This window comes from Pteropus alecto, unplaced genomic scaffold (genome assembly GCF_000325575.1).
Source record: "Pteropus alecto unplaced genomic scaffold, ASM32557v1 scaffold76, whole genome shotgun sequence".
Taxonomy (NCBI): domain Eukaryota; kingdom Metazoa; phylum Chordata; class Mammalia; order Chiroptera; family Pteropodidae; genus Pteropus; species Pteropus alecto.
In genome coordinates this window covers 23,726,879-23,736,416 of record NW_006443138.1, presented here as the reverse complement: position 1 = coordinate 23,736,416, position 9,538 = coordinate 23,726,879, and positions in this window count along the sequence as shown.

Genomic DNA, 9,538 nt, shown 5'->3' with positions numbered 1-9,538 from the left:
AGCTTGATAAGAGTGGGAAGAGAAAAGAGAAAGAATACTCAAGAATTCAACTAGAGTATATTAGATTCTAGCACAAGAATAAAACTTAACAAGTACCTAAGACACAATGAAGGAAGATAAATTTATTTCAGTAAACTTTTTCTAACCAATTTCTCATTTACTTTTTATAAAGTCTTTCTAGATATGCCCTAATAGTGATGATGGTAATGGTGGCAGGATTAATTGAAAAGCAGCTAAAACAGTAGTATAAGCATGAGATTTAGAATCAGACAGGTCTAACTCTAAAAACTATCTTTCGCTCACAAGTGTTATGACCTTATGGAAATTAATCTCTTTTAGCCATAATTTCTTTAACTATAAAATGAGCATAATAATATCTATCTCACAGGATAGTTAGGAATAAGGGAGATAATTAATATAATCACCTAAAATGTAGTTGACATACAATATTATATTAGTTTCAGGTGTGCAACATAGTGATTAGACATCTATATAACTCACAAGTGATCACCCCAATAAATCTAGTACTCCTCTGACACCATACATACTTATTACAATACATTGGCTATATTCTTTATTACATGATTATTAACCATCTTCCCCATGCTACTCTACATCTCCATGTCTATTGTGCAACTATCCATTTGTACCTCTTAATCTCTTTGCTATTTTTTGTCCCCCCACCACCCCTCCCATCTAGTATCCCTCAAAATGTTCTCTGTATCTATAAGTTTATTTCTGGTTTTTGTTTGTTTGTTTATTCTGTTCTTTAGATTCCACAAGTACGTGAAATCATATGGCATTTGTCTTTCTCTATCTTATTCCATTCAGCACAATACCCTCTAGATCCATCTGTGTGTCTTTTAATCTGAAGTGAGTCTCTTGTATCAGCCTACGTAAGAATCTTGTTTTCTTATCCATTCAGCCATCCCATCTTCTGATTGGAACATTTAATTCTTTTTTATTTGAAGTCCCTGTTGGTAGAAATATAGTTATTGCCATCCTTTATTCATATTTTTGATACATATTTTTTTTCTTTTTCTTAAAGAAGTCCCTCCAACATTTCTTGTAATATGCACTTGGCAATGATGAACTCCTTTAGTTTTTTTTTTTTTTTGGTGGTGGGGGAGGGGTCTGGGAAGCTCTTCATCTGTTCTTCAATTCTAAAAGATAGCTTTGCTGGGTAGAGTAATCTTGGTTGTAGTTCTTTGCTTTTCATCATTTTGTATGTTTTGCGCCAAGCCCTTCAGACCTGCAAAGTTTCTATTGAGAAATAGGTTGACAGTCTTATGGGTGCTCCCTTATAGGTAACTAGATGATTTTGTCTTGCTGCTTTTAAGATTCTGTCTTTGTGTTTAAGCTTTGGCATTTTAATTATGATGTGTTTTGGTGCGGGCCTCTTTGGATTCATATTATTTGGGACTCTCTGAACTTCTGAGGGTTGTATGTCTGTTTCCTTCACCAGGTTAGGAAAGTTTTTTGGTCATTATTTCTTCAAATAGGTATTAAATTTCTTGCTCTCTCTCTTCTCCTTCTGGTATTCCTATGATGCAAATGTTGCTATGGTTGTTGATGTTCCAGAGGCTCCTTAAACTATCTTCATTTTTTTGGATTCTTTTTTCTTGTTGCTGTTCTGATTGAGTGTCCTCTGCTACTCCATCCTCTAAATTGTTAATTTGATCCTCCAGTCTAACCACTCTGTTGGTTCTCTCTAATGTACTCTTCATTTCAGATATTGTAGTCTTCATTTCCATTTTCATGTTTTCTGTCTCTTTGTTAAAGTTCTCACTGAGTTCATCTACTCTTCTCCTAAGTTCATTGAGCATCTTTATAACCAGTTTTGAACTCTGCATCTGATAGATTGTTCATTTCCATTTTGTTCAGTTCTTTTTCTAAAGTTTTGTTCTGTTCTTTCATGTGTGACACGTTTCTTTGTCTCCCTATTTTGGCTGCCTCCCTGTGTTTGTTTCCATGTATTAGGTAGGGCTTCTAAGTTTCTCAATCTTAGTAGAGTGGCTTTATATAGTAGGAGTCCTGTGGGGCCAGTGGCACAGTCTTCCCTTGTCACCTAGGCAAGGTGCTCAAGGTGTGTCCTTTATGTGAGCTGTGTGTGCCCTCCTATTAGAGTTGAGCCTTGGTTGCTATTTGCATGCTGATGGGAGGGCTTGACCCTTGGGTTAATTAGTTGTGAGGACTGGCTGGTGAGAGGCTGACCCTACAGACCAGGATTTACTTTAGCAGGGCTTTGGTGCCTACCCAATCTGCCTTTTGGGTGCGTCCTCCTCAGATGCAGCCCTGGATGGTGCTCCAGCTCTTTGCTAGTTGAAGCAGGCCACTGAGTATGCTGGCCTAAGGACTTCCTGGGAGGAGTCCAGCTGCAAGCTAAGTTCAGCCACAGCCTGTGAACCTCCAGGGGCCACCAAGAAATTTGCAGATAGCTGCCACCCATGTTGCTCTTATAGGTGCCTCGAGAGGTCAAGTCATGAACCGAGGACAGCTGCTGCTAGTGTGGGCCTTGGGGCTGCTCAGCAAGAGGTATGAGATACACTGAGGCCAGATGTTGCTTCTTTGGGCTTTGTGAGCCTTTGAGAGATTTTAGGAAAGTCCGAAGCTAGAGCTAAGACAGGCCATTTGTATGGAATAAACCACCATAAGCAGCTTGGGTGGGCCCACAAGTTGAGAGTAGTAAGGTCTCAAGGAATCACCTGGATGGAGCAACTTGTGTTATTCAGGTTGATGGAGACTCAGATATAGCAGTGGCTTGTGTCCACCCTCTGGGAGGGAAAAGAGCTCAATAAAGGAACAATGGATACTGCCAGCACTTCTGCCCGAGAGAAAGTCGCCCCTCCAGCCCTTGCTCTGAAGCCCAACAACTCAGTGTTTCCTCATATGTTCCTGGAATTCTTTGAGTAGTTGCCCCTGCACTGGAACTCTGAGCAAATGAGTCCATCAATGAGTAAGTCCATGCATGGGCCTTTTAAGAAGAATGCCTGCAACTCCCTCAGCCCTCTGTCTCACTCAGCCACAATATCCACTGGTTTTCACAGCCAGAGGTTGTGAAGACTTCTCTTACCGGCACTGGAATCCTGAGCTGAGGATCCCAGTGTGGGGCTAGGACCCCTCACTTCTCAGATGGAAGAGGGGGCTCTTCAGTCAAGATAACCCTTCCAATTCTTGATTGCCACATGCAGTTGTGGAACCAGGTCATTTCACATCTTTGCCCCTCCTACTGGTTTGTCCCTAATTGTAGGGCTTCTGTTCATCCAGACCTCAGGTGACTCCTAGTGATGGTTTCTCTGCAGTTTTATTATCATTTTGGTGTGGTTGCGGGAGGAGGTGTGCACAGCATCTACCTTCTACAACATCTTGACCAGTCTCCCCAAAAGTAGGTTCTTTATATCTGTAATAAGTGTTAGTTTCCTCCTGTTCTTTGTTTCTTCTTATTCTCCTCTCTGCCCTCCTCTTTTTTTTCTCTGTCTTTCAATTTCTTCAATTAGAATGAGAAGAGCAACATTTCTATCTCATATTGGCATGCTACTGCACATATTTCCTGTACCAACTACTCTCAACGTTTAAAATTATTACTGAATACTTTTTGTAGGCTTGATATGATCTTTCTATTGCTCCAAGGTCAGTCTAAGCTTAAGAATCCCCTTGTAACAAATTTATTCAGCTTGCCATTTCTTTCAAATATATACCGTCATGGAAACCAAAATTTAAACATTCAGTAGTAAAAGCGGAATGTATTAAATCCTCTAGGTCTAAGACTTTCATTCTAATGAGTCTTCTTTAGAGAGTCCCCTTAAGACATTTGTATTTCTCTTGAGCCTCATGTACCAGGGCAGTGCTTCTTTTCATTTGAATACTGTATTAAGGTAGTATTAGGGCTAGGTATGTTCAGTAATCATAGATAATTTTTGCTGATAAGTAAAAATTTTCTGTTAACTCTTATATTGTTTGTGTTTTTTATAAAACATAAAGTAAATGAAAGCAGAGCAAATGAAGAGTGCCAGCTCAATTCTTATTGAGAACAATACCACTCTTGGCCACACATAACAATCTGATTAAGGTTGCATCCTACTTCAGGCACAAAGATAGCAACTGCATGAGTTAGACCCAGTGATTGCAAGCAACCAAAAGTGAGTCCAGTTAAGGTATGTAGAGAAAAAACGACATCAATTAGCTAGATGATGAAAAGAGCAATGAGAAGGGTTGCTAGAAGGTTGATGAGAAGACTAGAGAATCAGACTTCTAGAAGGATAAGATTAAGGAAATTTCTGTGGGTCTAGATAATAACTACTCTAATAACTATTCAGAATAAACAGGCTCCAACTGCTAATTTTTTCTGCCCTTACATCATACTTCTCAAGATTTAAAGTCTTGAAAGATAGAATCTGATCAAACTTATTGAATTAGGAAGTAGAGAATGGACATATTGAATAAGAGTTTCACCATAACTGTGTATCATGAAGGCAAGATAATTTTTTAAAGTACCAAAAGAAGAAAAGAAGAGGGAGTAAGCAAAAATTGGGGAAAAAAAATCCATTGTGAAAGACAATGAGTTCTTCCTGTCAATAACTCAATTATTTTTATCAAAAGTTTTATACAAATTTTACAAAAATTTTTCAAAAATAAAGTACCGTTTTGACTTAATATAGAATGATGTATAATAAAATTGACCGACTAAGCAACATTTTTTAGTCATTATCAAAAATAACAATTTATTTTATAATTCCGGCTTTGCCACCAACTAACAGTGTGACTTTGGGTCAATAATGCCATGTTTCTAGATATTCAATTTCTTATGTAAAATGAAGAAATTGGATGAAGATCTCTCTTAGGTATCAATTACAGGATAAGAATTATTCCTGGACCTTACTTGCTTTCAATCCTAGCCCAAACTGATAAGAGAGTAGTTTTTGGTTATGCTTTCATGCTTTGGCCATAGTGAGCTAGGTTAGCTTTTCCTGATTAACTCAGATTATCCCAATTAAAAAAAAGAAGTTCCATAATTATTCTTGGCAAGAGTCCAAAAATATGCCTCAATATCTAGTTCTAATTAATAATGTGAGACTTGTTAAAAACAGATTTTGTTCATTTGAAGGTTTTAATAGCACCCAGTTTTAACTTAGTTCTCTTGGGAAAATATTTAGCATGCATTTAACTATCTTGACACATACAACTAATTAATTTGTCTAAAGCAAATTATTATGTGAATCATAAACAAAAACTAAAAATTGAAATAGTGCCAAAATTAAAGCTTGAGGTACTTTATGCTTAATTAGCCCCAAGTTTGTTTTTATTTTTTTAACCTTATTTCTATTACACATGGTACATAAATTAATGTATATCATTTTTATATAGGAAACTCATATATAAAACTAGTTGTTATTTATGTTTTTTCAAAATTTGAAAGAGCTTTCAAAAACCTGATTTTTAAAGAATATGTCTAAATGACATAGATCAAATAATGATGAACAGGGTGACAAACTAACATGAGCTGCTGTGCCTCACTCACTAGTCCAAACTAGAGATGCACAGAAGCAGGAGGGATATTAATGAGCCTAAGTAGTATATTTGCATTACAGATTTATTAAATAGTCAATCCTTTTCATCATTATTCACTTACTATGAAACAATCTTGGGAAATAGAAGCTGGTTATATTCTGATGTAGAGTTGGAAACATTCCCCCAAAATGAGAGAATACCAGATGCAATGAGAGGAAGAGAAGTACAAAGACAGATTTTTAGTTGTGGTATCTCTCAGCTCCCTGCCTCCTACCAGTATTGGCTTTTAGAGATCATTGCTCAGCCTATAATTAAGCAAAATAAAAAAAATAGCAGTGTCATTTCAGCTTGAAGTGGAATGGTATGGTAATATCACCTTGCTGAGGTGAGGTCCAGATAACAAGAAGTACAGGTAGACTGGCTGGTCACTACCATTTATTACTTCTCCCCACCTCTTTCTAAACCTGAAGATGAGAAAATTATATTCCAGTAAGATAATATTAGTGGGAATGCAAAGGATTTCCTGGTGTGGGAGAGTTTGTAAAGGATCTCCCTTGAGGCGCTTCTATTCCCATGTCCTAAACTTACTAGAGGTCACAAGTAGGATCTCGGCTGCTTTAGCTACTTTCCACCATACTCATCATCAGCCCAATGGCTGATATGTCCAGAGGAACACTGACCACAGGGAAACATAATAACTTAGCTGAGGAAAGATAATCACTACCGAAGAAAGACCACACAGTCAACAACTTGTATGAGAAGAAGCAGAATTCCTTGATCAGATGAAAAAAAAATCTTCAAAGAGATGAAGATCGACATGGGTATTAGCAAGAGTGAGCATTATTAAAAAGAACTAATTCAGAATACTGGGTATAAAATATATGATAATTTAAACAAACAACTCAATGAATGAATTAAACAACAGAAGGAAAATAACCAAAGAATAAATTAGTGTATTGAAAGATCAGGTTTAGAAACTTAATAATTCTTAGAAAAGGAGCAGTAAGGATAGAGAGATGAAAAATAAAAATGAAGAGTTAAGACATACAGAGGTTAAAAGTCTCAGAAGATATATAATGGGTTTTCCATAAGAGAGAAAAAAATAATAAATAAATGGTAGTAAACAGCTGAAGATATGATTTACTCTAATTTCTCAGATTAAAAGAAGGAAAATAATTATTTTGAGTGTACAATACACCAAACAAAAAAGAATAAGCAGAACAATGTAAAACTAATTTAAAAAACATTTAGAATACTAAACTAAATCTTAAAAATATTAATTATTTGAAGGAGGAAGGGGAGGCTCTAAAATCTTATAAGAAAAAATTAGCTTACTTCCATAGATACAAGATTTAGATTGATGTAAGACTTCCTAAAAACTTTTAAAATAAGGATACAATGAAATAATTTGTTCAAAGAAAAGAAAAGAAACTTTAACAGAATTTTATATTTTATTAACATCATACAAATGTGAGAGTGACATGCTTATTCTGAGGCATATAAGACCTCGAAATTTTTACCATAGAAAGATTAATTTTAAAGGGAATTTCAGAGAAGTATGTTATTAAATAAAATAGTAAGTATTCCAGGAGTATGTGACAATGTACATAGGAAGTAAGGATGAGTAAATAACTTAGTGAAATTTAATATTTTCTTTAAAAAATGTGCCCTAAAATATGTATAAATGACAATCCAGAACTAAAATCCTATGGTACAAAAATGAGGTAAGAGTAAGACACATTACTGAGTATTTATCTTTTCCATGAAGAATATATAAAAATACATTTAGAAAATTGATATAAAATGTTAAACATAAATATGAATCTTAAATAAATTCCAACTTAAAAACAAGTATAAAAATATAATGTATAACTTTCAAGTGAACAAAATGTAGGAAAGAAGAAAAAATAGAGACAATGTGCTGAATACATAACATAAAACAAGATGGCTGAAGAGATAATACAGCTGTAATTGCAATAAATGTAGGTAAATTATCTTCACTGATTAAAAGAGTTTCTTAGATTGGATGAAAATTAACTGTCAATCTCATAATTTCATTTCTCCAAGAAACAGACTTTTAGACAATGATGTGAGTGCAAGAGGTATTAGGGCGGGCTCTCAAAAAGTAGTTGTAGGAAATAAGGGAAGGAGAAATGAGCAGAGGAAGAAGCTGAACTTTGATACCATTTCAACAAAAACTTCCACTGATTCTACAGAGATCTCTGAAGCTAGGAAGGCCTATTAAATATGTCCAAAATTGCAGCAGTGGGGTTGAGACTTTATACAAATATATTGACTAGATAGATATTGGGCAAGGACTAACACCAGGAAGGGCATAACCTTGAGTAAAGCAGTTCCCTTTGGCCAAACATGATTCTAGGAAAAGGACTCAACTTTGAGCCATAGGCAGGAAACACTGCCAATGACTGAGAAAATGAGTTTTTCAATCCTAAAGAGGGGAAGAGAGGAGTATAGTACAGTTTACAGTATAGTCCACAACTTGAGTTACTCAGCTACGCTTGATTTATGAAATGCATTCACCCATCTAGAAACAGCTTCCCTGGAATTCTAGTTGATCTCTTTTCCTGGGAAAAGTTAAAAAAAAAAAAGGTTGGTGGGACAAACTATAGTCCCTGGTATAGTTATTCTTGAGACCACAACTGATTGTCATTATCTTTTTATACCACTACCCATTCTAGACACCCCTCAAGTTCATCTAGCATCTCTGCTGGTTTGGTATCACTAACAAATTTATGGGGTCTGGGCCCATATTTCAGGATATGTATGCTACAGTTTTTCGTTTACCATTGAGATTGATAAAGGCAGTACCAAGAAATGGCACCATAGATCACTGGGTGTCAAATATATACTTGCCTCCAGGTGTAACAGTAGCCCTACCTCCTCTTGATGATTAAGGTCAAATACTCCACCACGATTGTGTCTCCTTTCTTGGTCTGCTGTTTTTTGATACGAGGAGACTGAAATGAGTAGAAGGCAGTTGTGGCTTAAAGTTTCTTGTAAGTATCGTGGCATTACATGGTCAAAAGTGTTTTTCTCTGGGAACAAGAACCTCTAGATTCACAGAGCTTGGAGTCACAGGATTGAAAATAACATATTCCTCAAATATGAGGATAATCTCTTATTGCTATCCCTTGGTTCTTGCATACAGTATATTCTATTTGTTGGGGTCACAGTGCCATACATTTGTTGTTAATTTAGAGTATGTACTGTGACCTGGAAGATGAAACCCTATCCTTTCAGTTTATCCTCCTGAAGTTGGTACCTCAGTTTATGACTGCAGCAGTATCTGGTGGAACCAGTGGATCCCACGACAATGTACACATCCTTTACTATAATAAATGTCCATTAGACTGAAGTGATACTATGTAGGGTTTCTTGTTGATAGGACAAACTTTGTAAGCCTTCACATAGTGATATGAGCTAGGCCTTGTGGGTAGCAGAGTCAAACCCATACCAAAAATGTGTGTCAATAATCTAGATGATCTGCTGTCTCTTCCAGAGTAGAAGGGATCCAGTGTAATCAATTTACTTGCCACCAAGTACTGGTTTGTTTCATCAATGCATGGTACCATATCAAGAGTTCAATTGCTGGCAAAGTAGGCATTCTGCAGTGGCAATACTTAGATTTGGTGAGAAGGAGCCTCTACTTTTGATCATGGGTAGCTTCCATCATGTCTACCGCAGGTACCATTGTGCCAGCATTGGGGTGATTGATGCAGGGACTGATTGTTTAGTTATTTAGTGCCTCTTCCATGATGGATGATCTTTGGTAGGCATTAGTATATCAGACAAAATTTCTCATGCTTTGTGACAACTGCTATGTGTCCATCCATGTACCTCTTCTCAAGGCCTCCTGATTTATATGTGTGTGTGTATATATGTGCATGCATGTGTGTGTGTGTGTGTGTGTGTGCGCGCGCGCGCACGCGTACATGTGCAGTGGTGAATGGCTTGGAAGCTTCATCAGGGGACTGAAATGAAAAAAATTATACATATATAAATTTACATA